The 25,680-nt window shown below is 41.8% G+C and overlaps 1 protein-coding gene across 3 annotated transcripts in view; it reads right to left on the bottom strand.

Moving 5' to 3' along the window:
- Window positions 1–20,484, bottom strand: part of SHOC2 (SHOC2 leucine rich repeat scaffold protein) — a 70,336-nt gene extending 49,852 nt beyond the window's left edge. Inside the window, exon 1 of one of the 3 annotated variants that reach the window (XM_076338998.1) lies at window positions 20,420–20,484. The gene's annotated coding sequence lies outside the window, so the exon portion shown is untranslated. Of the gene's footprint in view, window positions 1–20,144; window positions 20,171–20,339; window positions 20,393–20,419 lie in introns of those variants that run through there. The other 2 variants (XM_076338997.1, XM_076339000.1) reach the window with 2 other exon arrangements.
- Between the last annotated feature and the right edge of the window lie 5,196 nt (window positions 20,485–25,680).

The following is a 25,680-nucleotide window of genomic DNA, read 5'->3' as shown; positions in this document are numbered from 1 at the left end:
GCGCTCCAACATTATTTTTATGAAGCATTTTCACTTTTTCTCCTTTACAGGGAAAAAACCCACTAGTTTTTGGCCAAGTTATAAAATACCGTTTCGTGTTTTTGTAGAAATAGACTCTAAGAGCAAGTAAAAGAATTCTGCTAACTCCATGCAGCAGCTTATTTTAATATGTACTAGTTTTTGGCCAAGTTATAAAATACCGTTTCGTGTTTTTGTAGAAATAGACTCTAAGAGCAAGTAAAAGAATCCTGCTAACTCCATGCAGCAGCTTATTTTAATATGTAAAAAGGTACTTTCTGCATGTGTGGTCCCCCAGCATGTACCTTTTAGGCTGCATGTCTCCGTTTCCACGGTAACTCGTTGTATCAGCAGGCTGTGTAATCCTGCATAATACATGAAATTTGAAAATCATAACTTGCTAGATGAAGCAAATTTCCCGGTCTTAGTACAGGTCCTAGTAGCTAGATATGCCTAAAAAAAGGTTATTCTAAATGGACGTATTAGTCTAGGAAAATCCAGTTCTCATTTTTGTGACTATACAAATTCTGCATCTATAGTGGCACACAAGCTTCCACAAGAGCAAGTGCTCCAATCTACCCAATACCCTCCTTTGAACAAAGATCACCCTGCTGTAGCAAAAACCTACTTTCCACTATAAAAAATACTTCACTATTACCACCACGCAGCACCCAGGCACTACCATTCAGATCCCTCAACAAGTCCTATAAGCAAAGGAAGCAGCCTGCCACACACAGCTTTGTTACAGATTTGATAGAAAATGGCATTGGTCTCGCCAAAGGTGATGATGCAAACTTTAAACCAGCATCAAATGTTTTTCTTTTATTCATCATTTCCTCTGAGCAATAAAAACAGCATATCAAAACAAAACCAACCAAACAGGGAGACAAAACAAGAATGATGGGGAGGAGAGAAAGTAAACACACAAAGCAACAATAGAGTAATATATTATCTACTAATTATCTATATTATCAACAACTTAAGTTATGTTGATCCTACAGAAATTGGGACAAACCACATGCTAAATCCCATCTCAGCTAAATAAAACACTGCCATATTACTATCTAGGGTAGCATCCTACCCTGGCTCCTACCAGCAACACAGAATTATCTAGCAAAAAGGCAAAAATACTGTTTATTGTAGTACTTTGCTTTGTTTCTTTGTCTCTGAATTTGGTGCAGTAAGTTTGCTCGTCTTCTTCAACATATTTTATGTAATAATTATGACCATTTCACAAAGTACAGTGCTGGATGACTCTCAGTCTCTTGAATTTTCTGACCATAATTAGTGACTCTAAGTCACAAGATCCCTTTGCAGAGGGTTACTATGCTAAGAAAAAAAGCTATCTAAAAATCAACTTAAAATAAGCTTTCAAAGCAATTCTGAACATGAAAAGGAGCTATGACTCTTTACCTTCCACGTTCTAGCAAAGCCACAATAACTACATATGGCAGCTCGGCACTGCACAATATCTGGCCCCCGTTCAGGTTTTTTTTCCTAGCTCAGATTATTTGCAGTTCTTGATCTTCAGCTAAGATGAGAAAAACTTGGATATATTTGTTTTACTGAACACCTAGTTTAAATATAACTAAAGTTTAGAAAAGGACATATGCAATAACATTTACTTTCCAACTAACATACATGAGTTTGGAAGATATACAAGTGTCTGGTAAAGTCCAAAAAAATACATATTTACCCACAAGTTTCCAATTATAAATCTCCTCACTTTTAGAAGTCATTAACATATTTTACATCTAACCTGCTCTCAGAAAATAAATATCTCCTTGAACAGATCAGCATTCTTCACAGAGAAAAGATAACCACCATAATCGCAATCAAATCTGCTCCAATTTAAGTGTACGTTTCTGCTTCATTACAACTGAATTCAATAAAAAGAAAATTTATTTGGAAACTGCACAATGATCAGCTCAAGTTGTTTTTTCAGGATGGCATATTTTTCTGAAAGTTTACATTATATATCTAAATATTACAGGAAACCAAAACAAATTTAGAATATTCTGAATGAAAAATCAAAAAGATCTATACATCTTTCCCCATTATTGCTTAACCAGTGTTTTTCCAGTGAGTTTTTTTTGTTTTGTAATCTGACCCTTTCAGATAAATGCATTTTACCTGGTGAAAGCAAACTGATTAAGGCCAAGTTAGTACATAGATAGAACGAGAATATAAAGAAACTGCTACATTTCAGATAACTGGATGTTATTTACAATACTCTCATCTCTTTTTTTCCAGCAAACATTTCCCTAAACGTGATGTGATGGACCACTTCTGCCCCCCAAGTATTCGTATTCAGATGCAAGAACCACAAACTGCCAAAGAGAAATGGTATTTTTCCTGTAGTATGTGTGTCCACTCCAGCTAGATACTCATTATTAACTGCTACATTTCTAAGGTTAATTGCATTCTGCCTGCCCAGATTCTCCCTGCAGTTTCAACTGGATTTTGCATTATTCCCTCCCTGTCCTTACCCTCTTGTGCTGCGTTGCTGCACATGGTTAAACAGCTTCCATGTTCCACCAGACAGACCACCGTCCTGCACCGCTGCTCGAAACAATGCTTACCCACAGCTGGAGAAGAGCCAAAGCAACTTAGAAATACCTTTGGGAACTTTGTAAATTAACGGCACCATAGAAATGTAGGCTCATTATACACCCCGATAAGGTGATGAAGAATAAAATTGCTCCCAAACCTTTTTCAAAGCTTTCAACTGTTTTCCCCCATGAGCAAAACAGAATTAAACATAATGACAAAGCAGTGAAATAGATGCAAATAGATGCATACTATAGGTGATTTAGGTAGCACTGTATACAGCTATATACAGCCAATGTTCTGTGGCAGAATTCTTCAATCATGTTGAACTTTTTTAGACTTCACTCCTCAAAGCTGACATTTACCAGCAGCTTGGGGATTTTCTGGGGTTGTTTTGGGGTTGGGGAGAGGAGCCTTGAGGGTACATGAGAATGGAGGGAAAAGGTAAGATAATTTATTTGATTCAGCTATTTATAAGACTGAGAGCTGGTAAAAGCACATTCATGTCAAAGGTAATCTTAACACTGATTTTGTAACAACTATGGTGGTTTTGGTTTAGATTAGGGACTAGAAGTCTATTAAGATGTCTGGTGCCACAGTGAATTTCACCACATATTCAATCGTGGCCACTGTGAAACCTCTAACAAGAAAACTGCGAGGAATTCCTCTGGCAACAAAGAGCCAAGTATTTCCTAAACCCTGAGCCTGTTTCACCTCCTCGACTCCTACACGTCAACTTCTTTTGATATAAGACATTCCCACAGAGCAAGTCAAACGCACAGTGGCTGAACAGGCCTTTCCCATCTGGCTGAGACACCCTCCTACCATCCTCCCCGCCTTCCATGGGGTCACAGTGGCGACACAGAGGAGAAAAGCTCCTGCCTGGAGCACAGGCAAGCTGAGAAATACGGGGAAGGGAGAAACAGGCAGAAGCTGGAACAAGAACAGAGACGGGAGGCTGGTGGGCAAGAGGCAGCTGGTAAGAAACTCCACATAAGAATATCACAGATATAAAAATACTAAGACAGTAATCAGTCAACAAGCACCACTCCTGCTCCTACACACTACATGGAGAAGGGTCTTAAAGAAGGCAAAAGCATGTAGTAATTGGAGATGTACTAAACATTGACAAGCATGGTCACCTAAAGCACTAGAAGACATCTTATTCACACCTGTCTAATTTTTGACTGCTTTATATTGCAAACTTAATTTTCATAACTTCTTAAGAGTTTTTTTTTATTTAGTTTTTACAAGGGTTTTTTGGGTTTTGGTTTTTTTTTTTTTTTTTTTTAGTTGTAGTGCTAAAGCATTAAATGTTGATTGGGGGAAAAAAAGAATGACAACATTTGAATTTCTTGCAAGTTCATCCACATTCTTACGGATTCCAGTGACGATCCCAGAGATTTCTTTCCCAGGATAGAAGATAAAACTGAAACAAACACGGAAGAGAAAGCAAGCTCTGTTCACCTTCCTATGAAGAACCACCTAAAGTCCAGACGTGCCATGAATACTCCTCATGCTCACTCCTGCTGTTAAGGAGCCCTACCCCACACAACACCTTAAGCCCCAGCCTGACACCCAAAAGACTCCAACAGCACTGAATACTATTCAGCTCATAACTAGGAGGCTGATTAAAAGATTATTTCACATATACTAACAATTCTGGAAAATGCATGATAATTTGAGTATCTTCACAAGAACAAGATGTTTTCCTTCAAAAGAAAAAAAAAAAAACCACCAAAAAAACCCCCCAAAAACCACTGTGATCCCTTCCAAGCAGATTCCTCAAAATCTGTTCAGATGAGGCATCCTTTTAAAAACAAACAAACAAAAAAAACCCCAAAGGTCTTCAATGACATTTTTACTAGAAATAGTGAAAAACATGATTTCTGCTTGCTAGAAAACCAACTGGATGATATACTCATTAGCACACTTGAAAGGCTTGTGTATTGTAAAATTAGAAAGTAGCAGCAATGTTAATCTGAAAAAAGTCATGGAAAAAATTTAGACACACAAACTGAATTAAACACTGTACAAATATGATGCAATAATAAGCCTTTTACCTCACCACTTCCTAATAAATTAAAGATGATAATGGAAATCTGAAAAAACGATGCTGAAAAAGTCACAAAAATCTGAAAAAAGCAGGCTAGCTTAGAGATACATTAAACTTCATACCACTATCCTAGCAAAATAAAAAAGTACTGTATGCCTATTTATAATGAATGACATTCTTGCACCTTATTGCCCTTCATTTTAGACAAAAAACAGATGTCATTTATAAATGTCTAAGTAACTCAGCAAGGAATCATCCGATCTGTTTGTGAACATTTAAAAGTTATCATAAGACAAACGACTAAGAAAAATGCAACCTTTACACTATCTCAGGCATAACATAGTGCCTCACCAGACCTGCTGGTCTCCAGATACTTGTACCTTGCAAAATCTGTACGTATTAAAGAAACGGACCAGAGGATTGCACTAGACAGTGAGAGCTGAGAAGAGGTGATTCACTGCATTCAGATTGCCCGCATCGGCTCCTCTCTGACTTAGAGAGGTGAGGACTGCTCTCAGCTCCTTGCAGCATGTTCTTGCACCACACCCGGCCTCCACCACACAGCTCGCCAAAGTGATGGAGCCTGGATTTTCCCTTTGATGCACAGGGCAGATGAGTATTTCAACCACCTAAGTGACATTCACATGAGTAGTACAGGTTGAAGTAATCCAGATTAGAAAAGAATTAGCCCTTTTCAAGGGCTAATTAATTAGAAGTGTAATCCAAAAAGTATTAGACATATGTAGAAAGCACTCAGAAAAGGTATACAGACTCACAAACCGACTAGGACCGAACAAATTTCAGTATGACAATATGCTCCAGAATAATACGTTCAAAATCAAGGTACTATATTTATATACAAACACTATGAGGATACAAGGAGAATATCTGAGGAAGTGAGAAAAGAGCTCCTGAACAGAAGGAAAAAGAAGAAACTGAAACACTGGAGAGGTACCTGAACCTCTAAAAATAAATAAATAAAAATTAGTTTAACAAGGAAGTTGCTTAACTAATTTTAACAAATACTTGCTACATATTTGTTCCTTTTTTACTCAACCGTTCCCAAAATGGGGGGGGGGGGAGGGAGGAACCAACACAGAATGACACTTACAAGGAAAACAGAAAGGACCAGAAAGGGAGCATGAGCACAGGTACAGGTAGAAGACAGACGACAACCACCAGCATCTACCTGAAGCGAGAGCAGAAGTACTGGGTACGGACTGCAAGGAACTATAAGTATGACAACGTATAGGAATAATGACCAGAGAGCAGTAGAAGATAGACAGGCAGGACAACAGAGCTAGAGAACACGTGGGGAGTAGGACCTAAATTGGTCTGTCCCCTGCAACGGGGCATGGCCAACACCACCTTCTCAGCATACGCCCCCTTTGCAGCAAGGCACAACATGCCAGTGCTTTATTCCTCCATTCTGTCCCAAGCCTTTCTCCATCCCTCCCTTTGCTGCAAGGCAAGAAACAGACAAATTACATCAAGTCATTTACCCCTATGCAGGGCTGAAGGATTAGCATGTGTCTGATGAAACCTTCTCCTCCCTACCAGCCTCCAGCTCCTATGATTCTTGGACATAAGGTTGTGCAAATGGGGGCAGCTTCTCTCCCCCACAATTCTTCCTTCCTCCCCTTCTTCATTCTCTGACAATAATTCTTCAAACAGAAGGTGGAGAAGAAGCTGCAATCTGAAGAGCTGAATATCGCCTGTCTGTATCACACAAATTCCTACCGAACCAAAAGCTGTCTCTGTTACCAAAGACAGTAACATAACTGGTCTGACAATTGTCAGTATTGACTTAGTATTAAAGTATAATTAAATACTATAAACATGCATTTTAAATTTCTTTTTTTAAACATGAAGATACACATAAAATCACTTTATATTAAATCAGCATCCTATGGGGATCAAATTCAGACATGACGCGAATAAGGAAATTTTAATTTAAAATGATTCTTGCTTGCTAAGGCTAAATTTGATCTGTGGTTGTGAGGACAACAAGTTGGAAGCATGACTGAGAGAAAGAGGTTTTAATCACGGCCTCTGTTGTTTGACACATTGTGTGCAGTCCTCTAACTCCTAAATTCCTCATGTCAGATCTGTGCAGATGATACTATTTCACTGCTCACTTCTCTCACAACCAACCTCTAGCTTATTTTACAGAGCAAATAACAATACCACTAAATCCAGGCCAGATGATCCATGCCATAGTCAGGCTCATTACTGAAGGTTGTATTCGGCATGCCTTATGCAGTACCATCTCTTTCCTACCATCTCTTTCCTACCTCTACCATTTATTAATAAACTATCATTTTAATTCAAGACCTCTTCATCTCTCCCCAGAAGAATGTGACATCTTCAAGGGATGCTTTTGTGGGTCCACTTCCTCTCTTATATTTACAATCACACCATAATTCTGCAGGAATCTGCTAGAAAATTGCCTATCCCCTCCACCCTTGGGCCCTGGTACTAATATGTCCAGCAAGCTGGATGAGGCTACAAAGTGGTATCTAAGAAAAAGTTCAGTGCTTGAAGTATTTGTTGCCCAAATAGCCCTTCCACCCCTCCTTCAGAAAAAGGGAGCAAATCATTGCCCTGCAAGGCAATTCTGGCCTGTGGACTGCTACCAAGCTATGCTGCCCTGCCTGCTCCAACATAATATTCGTGCTTGCATATACAATATATGAAGCTGCTAATAGAGGTAGAAAAGCTTGAACGTTAAAGAGAAACAAAAATCTCTAAAAATGCATCAGAACTTACTAACATTCACCACTTAGTAGATGACATTTTTCCATGTGAATGAGAGCAAGACAAAGAAATGCAAGATATCCATAAAAATAACTTCAGCAGAAATGAAACCGAAAAACTATCAATTTTAAAACTAAGCTTAAAAGGCTTGGGGTTTTGTTTAAGAACAAGCCTTACAGAGTTCGTATGACCATAAATCAGACTTCGGATATCTGCACATGGCACCACAAATGCGGTATTTTCAATGTCTGGGAGAGAGCAGAAAAAGCAAGAAGGAAATGGCTGTTTCACTCTCCACACTACATTACATCAGCAAAAAGAAAACCTAGCATCTATGAAAAAGAAAAGCATCAGTTAGAGTTTGATTTTTCTCTGAATTTGGAATTCAGTTATCAACTATCAGCAACCAATTTAAATTCTACTACAAATCCAGTACACTGTAAAATTGGAACTGTTACAGACCCCTAGGGCAAAGGAAGATCCCTACAGGCTGCACCTATTTGGGTTTCCCCTCTGGGATCAGAAATAATTGCAAATATTAATTGCGTTTGATCACTCTTTTTGGGATCTGTATTCATAGACCAATAAACAGGTCCCAAACACAGGCATAGAACTAGGGAGCAACTCTCAAAAAAAAACCCCAAACAAACCCAGCAACTCAATCAGCAGTGAAATTAGATTATTTTTCAACAAGATCATTATTTAGTGTAGTGCTAAAGTAAAATGAGAATGTAAAATTTTACTATTTCAGCTAAGTGACACAGTGCTTTTCTTTTACCTTTTACAAGAAGATCCAAAAACTTGCACATGTCCTTACACTCAAAAAACAAGCATGAAGCCAACAGAGGACACCTGAATCTTTCTACTAAAGAAACTACGGTAGGAAGACCAGCTGTTCACCATGGGTATCTCAAGAAAAATATTGAAGTTTGAGACTACTGCAAGAAAATACGAACATGGTTGGTTAAGTGTTTTTTTTGAGCCGTTAAAATCTGTGCTTTCACTGAAATTTAACTATTAAGAACCTAGCAACTAAAATGTCATCTTAGGAGATTTAACACAAAAACTTTAACAAGAAGTAGAAGCTACAGCCATACCCCAACATCAAGCCTACATCTCCTTGATTTTCCTTTTAAATAGTTTTTCAAACACTGAATCAACAGAATACTGCTTAGCTTAAGGGATACATCAAGCCCAAAGAAAACAATTTCCCCAAACACAGGGAAGAAAAAATCAGATATTTCTAGAGAGCAAGACCGTTACAATGAGCATGCTTAAGTCTGGAAGTCTTATTTAAATAAAAAAGAGAGATAAAACAGCAAATCTAAATTGAGCTGAAAAAAATACCATCTGTTCCAGTTAAAATCTCTTCCTCACCTATATTATCACCAGAAGCTCTCAATTTGTTATTTATTATTTCTAGATATTGTTTCACATATTAAAAGACTTGCATAAAAGCCACATTACTTCTTCAAGAACCACTACATGCCATCAGAAGTACCAAAATAAAGCTGGGAGTGATCCACAAGTGAATTTGGTGAACTTCACAAACGGTGCAAAGTAATCCCCCCCCATTTTTGTTTTTATATATATACACACACACACACATACATACAGCTCACTTATAATGGTACAATTACAACGGCGTCAGCATATCAGAACACCTCATACTGAAAAGTGAACCTTACAGGCAAATGAAAAGCTTGACTTAAAAGAACCAAATTCCTTGCACTGGCTAATTAGTCTGCTCTGTGATCACATGTTTAAGCTTTCATATCAGAACAACTCATTTCACTTTGTCACTGCTTTTCAAGCTGGGATATTTTATTTACATTAGGCTGCAAGCACTAGGCAGTGCTAAAAGCTGCATATTAATAATAATCAAAACCAAACAGTACTCTCAGATGTAAAGTGCCCATGGTCACATTAGATGAAGAAAAAGGACCATACAACCAGTCCCCTCCCCATCTGATTGATAACACAACTTACACTGCTCGCTAGCTGGTAATTAGAGTTTTGGTAGCAAGGAAAAACAGAACTCAAATGAATCCTAAGTGTTGGGGTTCTGGAATTATCATCTCTATAATGGATCAATGTAAACCTCATATTAGAGCAGCCACCTGAAAAGCAGTCAAAAACTGGGCAAAAAGTAACATTTTCGGCATTAACTCTATTCTCTTCTATTAATCAAGTTCTGCCCATTTACTTTCAGTAACCGAAAAACAGCACACATTTGTACTGGATGAATATATACACACACCTGCAGTACATATGGAAGAGCCATCAAAGTACAACCCCACAAATGTAAACTTGTTAACTGGTTCCTTAGTCTCTCATTTAGTTCATAAACCAAGTTATGCAACACTGAATTTATATAAATATCATAATTAAAATAGATAGCCAAGGCTGTCACCCATCTCACCCTCTGCTGCTCGAGAAAGTTGCTTAGAGAGGAAAGAAAACTTACTCTTGATAGGGAGACAAGGGTCTGAGCAGTCATTTTACACTGCACTTAAACAGAACCTGAAATTCAGTCCACGAGCTTTTACAGCCACACACAACCCATGCAGAACTCATTCTGCAGCTCATCATCCTTTGCTCATCATCTCCAAACATGACAAACAAGTCATGGCTTTGTCATTGAAAAGGTGCAAGAGAAAATTTCAAACCGTCATTAGATTCCTATTTAGAAAAAGCATTAGATAACAATCAGCAGCGTTTTGAAAGTAGCGCACTCATACAAACCTTGCATGCTCCCTCCCTCGACTTCTGTTTGAAAACTTTCTATCTCTAGATAGATTCACAGAGTAACTCAATAGTCAAACACTCCAGCGTACCGGTTACTTGGCAGTATAACTCAGTTACCCCAGGATAAGGGAACACAGATAAGCAGTTGCACTGGGTAGCTTTCATGCTCTACACACCATTTTACCTTGCGTTAACTTGTTTTTGTGTCACAAAATAAGAAATTTAAGGCAAAGATTACAGAAACTTATTCTGGAGCATTTCTTTTTGTTGAAACTCTGTGTAGTGTACTTTCAGTATTAATTAAGGGGCTTCATAGATGAAGAAGGACCCAAAATGACATTGTAATAGTACAAAACAATGGGAAAAATTCGTAGATGCAGCTCTAAAGCATACTTTTAGATTACCATTACAACTGATCAGTTTATCTTTAATATTTTTGAAAGACAGCCAACAAGCTGGCCCAAAGAATCAACGGTGTGCAAACTGTGAAGGTGTTCCTGCTAACATGAAGCAGGTTTAAGTAGTTTCAGTAGACACTGGAAGTCACAGGAGTGAAAGCTGTCACAAACACAGAATTCTCGTTCCAAGACTTTACGTGTTGAGAATAACACATAAACATTTGCCTAAAGAGCCTGAAGTTGCATGTCCATAGTTTATATACACCATTAGCTTTGAAACTAAGATGAAAGCAGCCTTCTTTTAGTATTATTAATACAGAGGATCATTAAAGAAACGAGAGGTCACATACAGACTACAACCACTTCAGGATCCTTTCAGGCAACATGACTACTTGTTATCATACCGCATGTTCAAAGATCTAACATGCTACTCTGCATGGCTTTCATTACCGACAAAAATTTCACGGCAGTAACGGTTTCGCACCCAATTGCCTTGTTCCGCCTTTCACTTGTCTGGAAGGAGTGAGGAGTTTGGTGTTGGGATCCACATCCGCTCCTTACTCGTGGTGAGCTTGGCGTGGGTCACCCGGCCGGGCAGGCTCCCCAAGGCACGTCCTAGAACTGGGTTTCAGCTCCCCCTGACTCACAGCAAGGAAGGCAGAGCAATCCCATTGCCATCGCTGCTGTTAAAAATCTTCCCAGTAATTTCTGTGCCTTAATTTTGCTACACTAATGCAAAAGGGATAGTGCCTATCACGTAAAAAGATCAGAAGGTTAATTCAAAGCTATAAAAGGCTACAAGGTCTTTTTGATACTGTAACAGCAAGTTTAGAAATGACTTGGATTTTCTCAGGGCTTTTGAAGCAGAACACTTCACCAAAAGCAAACGTACATCTTGAGAAATGTGAGCAGCTGCTCCAGAAGAGAAAAACTAGTTCCTTATTCTCCTCTCTTTCTCTTTTATTTTTACACAACCTGATATTGAGAAAAACGTTTAGGTTTTTGTTACCACAGGAGGGCAGGAGCATGTAATGCTAGTGCCATTTCTTCTTAGAGAGAGCAGAACAAACAGTGGGAGCTGGAACGCAGAAAGAGCCAAGTCAGAGACCCAGAGCGTGATGAAAATTCAGCCGTACCAGCAGAGTTAACTGCTTGTTAATGAAGGCGTATGCATCCCATCTGCTGGCTACAGAAGAGCTGGAATGGTTTCAGAAACATTCCAAGACAGACATACCATCAAATATATGATGTGAACGTGTGATCCATACACAAAAGTTTACCCCACTGATTTTGGCAGGACTGACACACGCGGGCACCGAGGCTGCAGGATACGAACCGTGTCCTTGTCACACGTTAACTGTCACTGCCCGTTGAGAATACAAATCTTTCCAGCGTAATTTGTTTATTCATTAATTCTGATTTCAGGAGAAAGTTCTGGCTTGCACCCAACAGCTAATTGGTTCAATAAACAGCATCTCGGTTTAGAAGAAAACATGATACTACAGTGAGAGCATGTAACTGAAACCTCGATATCTGTTTGGGTATGACTTAGGGCTTCTCGAAAGAGCTGGATTGCAAAGAGCCAGTTTTAAAAGACAAGACAGTATACAGTTTAAATGCAAGAAATAACTACCAACATTTCTCTGAAGACTTCTCATGGGGAAGAGAGAAGAGAAATCACTACCATAAGAATGTGCCTAATGATGACCTAAAACACAGAAAATAAATTTATGGATGAAGTCATGGAAAAAAAAAATCCAGGTTGTTGCATTTATTATGTGAATTACAACTCATGGCTATAATATTTAAACTTTTGTTTCCTTCCTAACTAGGCCTGCCACACACAATATGCTATCAAGAAAGCTGCCAAACAATTGTTTGAATATTCCAAAAGCAAATACGTAGCCTACCATGAAAAACAAATATGATAGCCTGAAATCCGCCATCATCTGCACACTGTCCACGAGTTCAAAAGAGTTAGAGGGACTTACCAGAACAAAATTTGCTGCAGAAAGACAAGTTCCCATTTTACTAACATAAATTTCCCTTTTCATGAAAAGAAATAATCTAAAATGCTGAATTCAATATAACTCACGTAGCTGCCAGTATTATAAAATTCACTTTAATAAGAAATATTTTAGGTTTTGCAAACACTGTACAATAGCCATTGGATCTTAAAATCTATTAGAAAAGTAATTGTCACAGATTTAGTATGTTAAACAAGGACATTTAAAACTGAGGCTTCATTTAACCCATCCATCCCTTCAATAAGAAAATTGTGCAAATCACTCCAAATTATGCATATTCTACAGGATTTTTCTTGCCTTTAAACCCTCTGATTGTACAATCATTTCTCTACAAGAAACATTTTAAAAAGTCATGTACTCTAAGTGCTATGTCAGAAGAAACAGCAAAATGGGTTTTCACGGTAAGTCCTTCATATTCCGCTATGATCAGCATTTTGCAGGACTACATAGAAGGATTCTCTGGTAGCCCTTCACTTCCTTGTTTAGGAGGTCGCTTTTTTGCACTATTTCTTTTTATAAAGATCTATTTCTGACTGCTGTGGAGTTTTGTTTACATATTAAGCCACCTGATGCCTCCAGGAGCCATATAGTTTGCTAGTGAAGTCATTTTCTCTCTGCTACACATAGTGACTCCATGTAACTAAATGCTTCTGAACAGGACTTGGCATTTACGGAAATCTGAAGACGACTCCTCATTGCACGGTTATCCCTTAGAATTAAAAGAAACGCACAGTTCTGCTTTTCTGCAGTGGCTGACTCAAGGAGGAGGGGGAAGGGGAATACAAAAGAGCACAAAACTCTGCCATCACAATTTCAGAAATACAACAGTTCATCTAATGAAGAGAATAAGGATTACTCAATTACTTCCTTGCCTTGGACAGCTGAGGATTGATTTGAGGGGTTTTTGTTGAGTTGGGGGGGAGGCACTGAGACAGGTAATAGGAATTATTTTTTTTTTAAATGAGGATGGAATACACTCCAGTATTTTGCTGGATTAGGTATAACATGAAGGAAAAAAGACTGAAGCTAAGAACCTGAACCCTTCCACAGCACAAAGCACTTTACTCAGCACCTGCAGTTGCACTGTATGTATAGCTTTAGCCCATTACCTACAAATTTACTAGGACCTTCACTGCTGTGCTATACAAGCTTTAAGTTACAATGACATACTGAATTGCTTTCTTTTGTTTAAAAAAATCTATGCAACAGTTAAAACAGTAAAAGAAGAGTATTTTTTTGCTTTAAGTATTTTGACACAACTTGAGCATTTCCTCCCAGGACAATTATCAATAAACACAATTAATGCTGTGTATTACAAAACAGATTATAACCTAACTTTCAGCATCAAAAAAATACAACAGTGTGAAATCTTATTATACAGAAGACTGGACAGTTCATGCGCTACAATTACACAGGTTACCACTACTGCCAGTCACAGGAGAGCAGCCTCATACCGAATGGAGAGCAAAATCCCCTATTTGCCAAGATTTAGATGACCGGGACACAGACGAGAGAAAGGAAAAGGAAAAGAGAGAAGTCCGACTCCCCATGATCATTGCTGTACCTTGGCTATGAATAAATATCGGGCCCTGGGCTTTTTGGTTGCCAGTCAGGTATTGCTTCATAAAAGTAATAAATACGTTTATTTTTCTTCCCAGTCAACACAACGTGACAGACCAATGGATCGTTCTGACCATTCAAACTGACATGAACCACCTCTTCAATTTCTGATTTAATACTAATTCCTATTAGGATGGAAACACCAAAAGCATAGCTCTAAATACAACACCAAATCCTAAAGTGGTGTTGCCGTATTCTTTGAGGTACTAAACCAACATTATCTGTAATATCTAATGGATAATTAAAAACCAAGCACATGTAAAGTATAAATATACTACAGCTTAAGGTTCTCGGGTGTCAGAGTTCCAAGATTATTTTTATTCTTTCACTTAACATTATTTAACCTTTATTTCCATGCCCATCACTATAAATACTTATTTTAAACTTCTAGTAGGCACAATACAAGGTTTTGACAGGATAAGTGTTAAAAATACTGTATTATAGTAATATGTATGTTGTTTGCAGCACTATGCAGAATACTTCATATATAAGTGAATCATTACATAGAATTTCTAAATAAATTTATGGTTTCTTGCAATACTATCACTTACCGTTTCAGAAAACTGCTTTTGTAATTTTAGTTCCAACAACAGGGTCATTCATCATATCCTTAACCTGAACAAGTACTACCGCTTTAATATGTGCAAACAAGTGAAAGAGTGACAAGCTACTAACATCAGCTATATTAAAAAAAAAAAAACATTTGATTTAAATATACCTTTCTTGCTGCAGTTTTCACAAACTAAACCATGTAAGACAGAGTGAACCCTAGGATTACAACTGATTAACCAAAAAATACAAATAATAGTTTAATATATTACCCTTCCCAAAATTTGACACAATACATTAATAACAAGGCTGTATCTACAAGAAATTAATTCAAACCTTTAAAAGATGGCATTCTATGATGATTTTAAAAAGTATCTATGCATCTACTCATCACTAAGAGTCAAGTAAGTGATACTAATCGCTTTCCGTTTAACAACTTTGCAAAGCAAACTTTTGACAGATAGGTGATGGCAATCTGCCACCAGTTCCCAAAAAGAGTGTCTGCTTTCAGTCACATCACTGTATCGGCACTTTCAAAGGAAATTCTGGGTGCCTCTGGTAAAGTTAGTCATAAGCCACTGAATGTTTCAGCACCAAAACAATGGTGGCACAATATTTCTCATTCCTTATGCATAAAATATTCCCACAGACACCTGTAGGATTTCTGGAAATAAATGCAAAACCAAGTCTCAAGCAAACACGCTTTGCAACCCCAAATATAGAGAGTTTAGAAACAGTTGGTGAAAAACTGCTCAAGCTTTAATTTTTTTTCCTCCAAGCACCTGTATCAACCTGTGGGCTGAAAGGAGCGGGAGACTAGAACACGGATAAGTTAAAATTGCACCTCATCGCAAACAGGCTTCACTATTTAATACAGATGCGCTTCAGAACCCCTCTCCAAAGCAATACCAACCACGAACAAGATCTGTGCTACAGAAGGAACCTATTTTAAAGCCTAGCAGTCAAAGCAGCGAGAGAGTGAACCGAGATGCGCTGCAATATTTATGCAGCCATTATAATGCAAATGTGTAAGGTATTAGAAAGGCTGTTTGCATCGGTGCACAGCCCCTTCAGTCTACGTACAATGCCAACAGAAAGAACAATTAGGGTGCATGCATAACAAAAAGCTTCCGACCACAGGGTAGGCAGGTCCACTGAACCGGATACAATATCTACGGGATCAACAGGGCTGCATGGAAATACTGTCTGCTGGATCGCTCCATGCATCTTGCTCATACGTAGAATATGAAGCATTTTAAGACACAAAAGCACGTAGCGGATTAGCATGGCAAAGGTAAGAGCAAGCTACAACCAACTTACTGCGAGCACCAGTCGCACGTTTCTCAAGCTGAACAAGCGGGCTGGAGCACAGCCCGCCTGCCCAGGGCCGCTCCTCCCTGCTAAACCCCACCACCACTGACAGACATGTAGCAAACTTTCAACTATGCTAAAAAATAACAAATAAAAAAACCAGCTACATACTTTCCTGTGGCAAAAAATACTCTCCAGCACTTTTTTGTAACAAAAAGGGGGGGCAGGCGTGCAAATTCAGATCTCATGTACATCCACTCTGAGAATACAGACTACGCTTTTGTAGAGAAACCAAAAAGCAAACAAGTATGTTCAAGTCTTTCCTATTTTTTTTTACGTCCACATTAACAGTAAAACAATGCTAAAAGAACCAAGTATATAGGCATGCCAGATTGTTTTAAGTACTTTGACCATGCATCCTAGTATTTATCTACACCAATTCACAGCCTCTTAACATATTCTCACGCTAATCAGCATGTCTACAATTATACGATAGGCTCTGTTCTCATATGTATTTCTCTTGTAGAGCAATACAGATAAAGCACTTCTTAAACTGCAACGATCTTAAAACAGTCTAAAATTAACAGTGGTACAAAATTACTTTTTTTAAAGAAATTATAAACACTGCATAATTTCTGTACAAAGCATATCCATTACCTAGAGGTTAATGATGGACAAATTCTTAGTAATTAAAATTCCCTTTTTACCCAGAGACCATTGTTTTGCTATACTGAAAATGCCTTTATTGAACGAAATTTGGTGTCCGAGAATGCCCAGATTTAACAGTACATTATGTGTATTTCACAACAGTCAAGCCCAAGCAACGCAGCAAAAACCAAGCAAAATAAGGTCAATGGCTAATACCGCAAACATTACCTGCTTATTATACAACCTGTTACAATTTCATCCCGGTACATTTTCTAACGTAGCAAGACTACTGTATCAAACAGGCTAGACTATGTCAGACAGTACAATTTTAATGTAAACAAGGGTTCTTTTTATCTGCACAATCTAGTTACAACTGGCTGTTTAATCTTCACTACTGTGTCCTCCCCAGCCCTCTCCACACAGACACACACACACACAAACCCACCAGAAAAAGAGACAGAAATGCCTCCTCTGAGATGCAGCTGCACGCAGTAAAAATAAATACAAGGTATTACAACGACAGAGAGCAAAGCAAGCCTCGCTTCAATTAAAAGAGCATCCACAAAGCTGCCACACAAAAAAAATAAAATAAACAGCAACGAGCCTTGAAGCACTTTGGGTGGGAACTGCCGCTAGCCAAGTTGAGCGAAAGGGTACAGCAGGCTGGACGTGGGTACCCATCACCTACTGCGGGTTGCAGGCCAGGAGCTACCCTGCACCCAGGCAAAGCACGGAGCCACCCCAAACCCAACCGCTGAGGAGGGCAGGGGCGAGGCAGGCGTTGGGGGTGAGCCATGCCGGGGGCTGCGGCGGGCGAGGGGAAGGGGCGAGCGCTGCCTTCCCCTCCCTCCACGCACACAAGTTTTCATCTTTCTTCAGACACGAAGGAGAACCTGCTGCTAGAGAGAAACGGCTCCGTTTTAGCACCCACCCAGATTCTCCACAATGGTATTTTGGAAACATCCAAGATCTCTTAATGCAGTTTTATTTCCTTATCATCATATTAAACCTTCCCGAAAGAGAGCTCGGTTATTTGCAGAGCTTCCTCAGCCTCGCCAAGAAGGGATCACAAAACGTGATCCTTCTCATTTGTAACAAACAGAAGATACTTTTACAGCCTTAATTCAACTAACATGCATGAGCAGCATGCACACATACAAGCACATACATCCGCCTATTTCACGGGTGCTGTATACAGGTTGGCAGCAGCTGGCTCGCGCGGTGACAAGCCAGGACTGCCACACACACGCCACTTCAGCAGAAACATTCTTTTCTAGAAAGCCACAGCCAAGTAACAATCAATCCAAGGGTTTCCTAAAAGGCACACGCACAGCCATCTTCAGAGCAATTAATTTCTGTACATAGGCTAAGAGTGCAGGAAGACAGCTGGGGAAAATATTCGTCGTCTGAAGGAATCCCTTCAATCACACAAAATTCCTGGAGGAGAATACACCCGTCAGTGCGCTCTAAGTGTCAACATAACAAAGGAACGCCCCTCCCAGCACCTCCTGCCTTACAGATATGTCACGCTGGAAAGGAAAAACTAGACCGGGAACAGCAGCTATTCGCAACCAGCACTGTTTACGGACCCTACCCTTGCCATCACCCCTAAGAAAAAAAGTTGGGGACTGTTTAACATTTCCAGAAAGAGCAGAGTAGAGGGATGTGGCAGAAGACAGCATCCTCTTCGAGGATTCCTCGGTATTCCTCAAAGGAAGGCTGTGGACACAGGGAGAGCTTTGCCTGGAATCATTTTTCTGTATTACAAGATTATATGTAAAATTAGTTTTGCCTGATGTACATGTTTTGCCTTGCCACACATACAGAAATCCTAATGGCTGACAAACATCAGCCTAAATTAAAAGGAATCCAGCTTCAAATTACTAAAATAATCATCTCCCATTTTACTCATCCAGAGCAAAGAATAATTACATAGAAAACCAAAATAGTCAAACCCAAATCATTCAACAGGAATTAAGAGGATAAGAGTGTTACTAAAATTAAAATGTATGCACAACAGTAATAACAAATTCACAGGATACAGTAAATCTTTCCCAAAACCAGGCTAGGATTATATCAAGATCACCATACAACATATGCCTGAAATATGGCTGTAAATGAGCGTGACTTAATTTGACCACCACCTACTTGAAGCCCTTGATTTTATAAATAGAAGCATCCAATAATGAGTAGTGATTAAAAAAAAATGCAGTTTAGAAGGTAAAAAGAAGAAACAGTAAGTAGAAAGTCAAACATGCAAACAAGAAACAATAGAAAATTAAGACCCTGAACGTAATTACTAAAACCATCTTAATTTCTATTTTGATAGTCCAAAAAAATCCAGACCATGTACCGCAGCAATGACGATACACACAATTACAACTCCTTGATCATGAATATTCTGCCTCAAAAGTGTCTGCACATGTACAGAACTGAATAAAACGTATGCTTCCATAGTCCCATCTCAAATATGTGACTTAAAAATTACTAGTACTATTTCAGTACTTTGTAATTGTTTCCTCACACATTGCGACTTTTTATTCCATCTCCATACCCGCTCCTAAATAAGCCGGTAAAGTCAAGCAGCAACACAGTTTCACCAAACTTCAGTTCTGCTGAATTTCTGCGTAGCTCACGCCCAGTTGCAATTTTAGTCAACACACATGGCCGTTCACCTTACCTAAGGTTACTAAAGCTTTTTAACCGTTTCCTAGAGAAAGATACGTGCAACTCGGTGAAAACACCTTCTACAGCCACAAATACACGCGAGAAGCTGTCACACCGCTCTCTCTGTGACACCTCTCCGTTTTAAATACCGGGAAAACCACCTGGCTAGACAAGAAGGCGACGACTTTTGAAAGGAGGTTCTGCCTCTCCGGCTCCATCAGAACTGCCACGATAAATACACCGGGTGAAACAGGAAAAGAGCCTCACGCCTATACGCGCGGGTGGGGGACAGCGCTCACGCACAGAGGAGCAGATGTAATCATTACCCTGAGCGCCGGTAATCATTACCCTGAGCGCCAGTGCCACTACACACACGCGAAGTCTCTCAAATTTCTCTTCGCCAGCTCTCGGTACCGGGAGCTGGAGGGGAGGAGGAGAGGTGAGGCTGTAAAACGGAGCTTCCTCCTTTCTTTCGTTTTTTTTTTTTGTTGTGGTGGTGGCGGCGGCGGCTGGTCGATGCCGTCGCCCGGCAGCGCGGAGGAGCGGGGCAAGCCCTGCCGCCGAGCCCCGCGGGGCGATCGGCCGCCCCCGCCCCGCCGCACGCAGCGGGCGGCCCCCGGCCCGCCCCACCTGCCCCGGGCCCCGCGGCCGCCGGGCGGGGCTGCACCCCGCCGGGGCACGCACGCACGTACTCGCCGGGTGCCGGTGCGCGCAGCCCGGGCGGGCTGCCCCGCCGCCTCCCGCCGCCGACCCCCCGCGCCGGGGCGGCACGGGGCGCGCCCCCCGCGCGGTTACCTGCCGCCCAGGCCCTCCCCGCCTTTGTGCCCGCGGCCTCCCGCTTCTCCCGCCGCCGCTGCCGCCCCCGGCCGCCGCCAGGCCCACCCCGCCCGCTGTCAGCCGCCACCTCAGCGCGCCCCGACGCCCCCGGCGGCGGCGAGCCCCGCCGCCGCCCCCCGGCCCGCCGCGGCCCCGAGCCCGGCCGCCCCGTACCGTGCGGCTCCGCCATCCTCCCGAGGCGCGCTCGGCACCCCCCTCCCCGCCCGCCCCTGCCGGCCACCGTCTCTGCGCACCGAGCCGTCACGGGACTCCCCGCCCACAGACCTCCCGCGGCACGACGGGGGCGGGCCCGCCGAGGCGCGGGGCGACCGACCGCTTCCAGGTTACGGCGCCGCCGCCATCTTGGCGGCGGGCGGAAGTGGCCCGGTTGCCCCTGGCGACGGCGAGGCGGCGGGGCGGGGCGAGGGGCCGGACGGGCTCTGCCCCGGCTGTGCGGGCTGCGCGCCGGCCCCCCGGGGCGGGGGCGGGGGCGGGAGCGAGGCGCGCTCAGGCAGGGCTCCCCGCTGTCTCTGCCGCTTGTCTCGGGGTCCCGTGGGTCCCGTAAGCCCCGCGGGGCCTGGCCGCGGCCCGGGCCGCCCCGCAGCGCCCGCCGCTGCGGCTGTCGGGCAGCCTGAACAGGTAACCAGCCCTGCGCTGCCTCACACCGGAGCCCCCGTGGCCGCACATCCCGGTGAAACCTTCCGTCGTGTCACCGCCACGACACCGGGGAGAAACTTCAGTCAAGATTTCCCTGAGCAAGGAGGACAGCCCATAGCTCCGTCGGTTACCGACTGCAGCTCGTTGAAGTATTACGAGAAACAGGAACTATTTTCCCACCAGTGCCACTGTTTAACCGGAGAGTTTGCCCCCCAGGACAGGCAGGATCAGAAACGCTAATATAATGAGTTCGTATGAAGTAGCCCTTCTCAGTGCTGTACGTGCATCGCACAGCTACCCCGCTCTTGCTGCGGGTCACCTTTAGCTGCTGAGACATTATGAAAGAGATGGACCAGGGGACTGCGAGGTTCCCGTGTTTCCTTTTCCTGCAAAATTTGGACCATCCCCAATCGGCACCTACTATAACCTCGCACCGATGTGCTGACTGTTCTTTCTGTAGGAGATACCACAAGCTAAGCACGGCCAAGCTGCCCTTGCAAGGAATACGTTAGGAGCTGCAAGAAATGGTGGTAGCCATTCAGAAGGTGGCAACCATACCTCTGCATAGACAAATACACTCAAGTGTGACAGAGTATCTGCAATCAGTCGTCATTTGATTTTGGATGAGATTTAAAAGCAAGTTCTCTGACGGCTTGTTGTAACAGATCTTTCGGTATTTTGCTGAGAAAGATTTAGCTTCTTTTTAATGCTAAATTCTCAGGCGGTTGCAATCAGTTCCCTTTCAAGCCTAGATGGGTTCTGCACTGCAGCAGTAGCTCAACTTTCTAATTTGTAAAACACACTAAAGCTAGTGGGAGTCTACTATTTGATCTCAGTACTTGCTGATCTGGATTGGTCCCACTGGCTCCCGTTTGAAAGGAACAGCAGCCACCTCAGCAGAATCAAAACCATGAGTAAACCTGGGAGCCGTTTCCTACATCAGGTAGTCAGATCTAAGTATCTGCTATTTCCATCAATTTTTTACAACTTTTGGCAACCATGGAGGCTAGTTTCAGTGAAACAAGGCTATTCATATTTGATTGTCTGGGTTCTGCCAGCTTCCTTTGTGTGATTCTTTGGCAAACCAGACAGTTCAATGTGGTTACACGCTTTTTTACTAATAAATGCTGGACAACACTAAAAGCAGAATGTGCTTTTTGGCATAATGGGTCACAGGGCAGAAACCAGGTGAAATTTCCTAGTGACAATATTTCTTACAATGACTGTTTGGATGTTTTTGTTGTAATTACTCAGTAAAATGTGCAGACAGTGTACCAATCCCCTACAAGATATGGAAATACACTCTTTGCCCTGAAAAGCTTGGACTCTGAAAGAATTTTTTCTTGTATAGCTTGTTTGAACACACACAGATGTCTACATATAACTACATCTTCTGTATTAAAGACCACAGCGTGTATTCACCACGCATAGGGAGGATCTGAACGTTTTGTTGACTGTGTACTATACCTTTATATTTTTCAGGCTCTTTGTGTGCAAAGTGCCGCTGCCCAGTTGCTTTAGCATTGAAGAAGTATATACAGGAGTATATACAGAAGGATACATGCCACATGTACTCTGGTTCTGTTAGAGATTTCACTTCTGTTTCTACTCGCTTTGCTTTCAAAAATATGACTTGAAATCTAAAAAAAAGTTACTTTATACTCAAAAAAAAAGGTTTGCTCTTTTCATGACTAAACATAGAACTGAAAAGCTGATCTAAAACATAGCAGGACAATTGTCACTAGACGACGAATCAGCCAAGAAATTTACACTGATAACTCCACCCTTCTGCTGCAATTCCTTAAATATGTCCTATGAGATTAGACCGAAACTACGGTCATACTTGTGCCAACAATCAGAACTAACAGACATTTTTGCAAAGGCAGAATTCATACAGGCAAGATTTGTTTTTAATCTGCACAAATGGAGTAGTTAATTTTATACCCTCTTACTGGATGCTGGAGAGCTCAGCTCCAATCTATTCCCAGCCTTCATCAGCACCATTTGTCCCCAAATCTTCATCAACACAGACCTGGTCCAATGTAGAAGGTGAGTAGAAGAGTCACAATCCCTAGAAGTATTAGTTAAGGGTGTCAGCATCAGGAGACTACGCTGACAAGCCCATATTTTGAACCTTGTGGTATTGTGACTGAGTACCTCTCCTTAAGATAGATCCACAGACAATAAGTCAGAGGTTCCTCAGTCTCCATTGCCCCAGAAAACCCATAGAACTGTGTGAGGATCTTGAATTACTGCCATTCACACTGAAGTGAACAGCAGGGGAAATATAATTAATGAGCATTTCATAACCTACATGCGTACAGGTTCTGAATTAAGGTTTCGCTGGCAATTTCGTTTGGACATTGCCTAATTCTTAAACGCTTGGCTTTGCAATCTTCATAATGTTCCTTTAACACCTGCAGCATTTCCTGTGTTCCTGAAAAGGAGAACTGTCAGTGCAGGATCACGCAGCATCACAGCACCTCCATGGGTCATCAGCCGTGCTGGTACCTTTATGTGCTCGACAGAGACCTCTGCCCTTTTTACTCAAAGATAAACAGATAGCAACAGCAGACTGCTCTCCTCCATCTAGACCAGCAGCTGAGGGGGATGAGTGTTGGAATTTGGATTATTCGGTGGATTCATAAGACCATTCCTAGGGCTATTTAGTATTTACACAGTTGTTTCAAGCATGTTTCTACAAAGCAATGTGATTTATTAGGAGCTAGCTCTTAAACAATAAACTAAAATAAAGCAATTAATTAGTTAAGCTTGCTTAAGCTGACCACTAGATCAATCCAGCAACTTCAGAATCATCTTTGACTGAATTCAGATACCTCTGATATAATAGCCCCACTTGCCTTTTCTTAATTTAGTGGCTGCCAGACTAATGAATTGACCCTTTCTCTCTTGGTCATGTGGCCTTTTCACTACCTCCTCCCAACTGTAAAATTTTTGTCATCTAGCTACAAGAAAGCCCGCTCTCCTCCCCCAGGCAGGCAGCTGCCGCCACCTCGTCCAAGAACACTCAATTCTAGTCATTTCTGTCCTGCGTACTGGGGCAGACAGCACAAGAGGCAAATTCTTTGCGGGCTGAGCCAACGTGTAGGCCAGCCTCAGGGAAGCTCTGTTCCACCTCCAGCTCTAGAAGTCAGGATGTCCCAGTGAGCACAGCCCGTTGCGCCCCTTCCCACCCGTGTGCCCCTCTGCTCTGCCCTGTGTGGGGCTGCTTCCCCCAGCTCTCCCCTGGTACTCCATTCCCGTCCCCTCTGCCCGTGCCTGACCTCTACTTTCAGACTCGATCACCTGTTCCTTCCCCAGCCTGTCTCTCCTTTCTTAACCTCCAACAGGGCATCCAATGTTGGTTCCCCATGCCAGGTCCTAGTTCAGTCTTTTGTCTGGCTCTTCATCTCGCTGCCTATCCCCCTGACATTTCTGCCTCTTCCTTCTCATCTTGTACTGGCAAAGTGAATTCTGCTGTGTCTTCTGTCCCTCCCCGCTGCCAGCTAGTCTCAGCATAAAACTCCTCTAACTCCCAGTTTCACTTTCTTTGTGAATCTCAATCTCCCTCTATCACATCTCAAACCTCCAAATTCCCAGTCCTAGGTTTTATCTTCCTCTCATCTACACCTCAATTCACCCAGACCTTCCTGACCTGTCCTATTCCTTTCCCTTCTCTTGAATCATTGATTTACCCGAAGTTTGGCTTCAGTGTCTTAGCCAAGGGTTGCAACGTGTTCAGTTGTTCTGGGGGAGAGAAGGATGTTTTGAAGACTGATGGCATGACGAAGCCCATTTCATTTTGTGAGCATCATACTGACCACGAAGACAGTGTTTGCCTTCATCACTGCTTTTCGGTCTTCCCCTTGAATGTAATCTTGACTCTGCTGCCTTTATCATGGGGCTACAAAAACTGGGAAGGCTGGAAGAGTTGGCATGACTCAGGGAGAGAGGAAGGGTGCTAGGCACAGAAACTGTACCTGAAGGATGCACATAGACATTCAGAGCCCTTGTCAATGTCTAGAAGCTAATACTGCAATGGAGTGGCTGACAAGATCTGTCATATTGAAAACAGAGACTGCCCCACCAGAGCTAAAGCTTCTGCTTGGTGTGAGATGCTGTTGCAATACAAAGAATACAAAGAAGGGGAACCTCAAAATGTGGTTCTCTGTTGAAGGACTACAGTACAGTAAGATGTTGCTATTTTTACTGTCTGTTCCTTTTATGTATTCAGAGTCAGGTCTGCTTACTTGAGTGACAAGAAATTATTTTTGCTTTTTCCTCCAGTTGGTTCTACAAAGCAAATGTATGATAAAAGGACAGAGTTTGATTAAGGTACCTATGTTCTCAAAACCAAGTAGCATGATTTAGGGTTGTAAAACTATCATGTAAAAAACAATTCTGGTCCTGCCAGCTTCAACTTCCAACTCATTAGCCACCTATCTACGTCTGTCAGGCTGTTAGCAATTTTTCAGACAGACTTCCTAGGTCTTACAGGAGCTTTTCCAGGTGGAAAGACAGGACATATCAACGCTGAAACAGCACATCCAGAATGCCATGCATGAAATTATTTTCTCTTATTTACTTGTTGTATGCACACAAACTTTTTCAAGTATGCGCTATGTCCTAACTGCCCCAGGGCCAGCAGTTCTTCGGTTTATTTAGTGCGAGGGAAAACTGCAAATCCAGCAGGCTATCAAGCAAGCTAATCTTCAGTTATACAAACGGAGAGTCAACCAGTTCAAACAATTTATCTTTCAAAGTCAATGCTACAAACAACAGAAACAAGCGAGAGCTTTTTCATTCACAACAGACAATAAACTGTATTTTTTTAGTGTAGATATTCTGGACAGGATAG

The sequence above is a fragment of the Aptenodytes patagonicus genome, chromosome 5 (genome assembly GCF_965638725.1).
Source record: "Aptenodytes patagonicus chromosome 5, bAptPat1.pri.cur, whole genome shotgun sequence".
Taxonomy (NCBI): Eukaryota; Metazoa; Chordata; class Aves; order Sphenisciformes; family Spheniscidae; genus Aptenodytes; species Aptenodytes patagonicus.
This window is presented reverse-complemented; position numbering and strand designations above follow the sequence as displayed.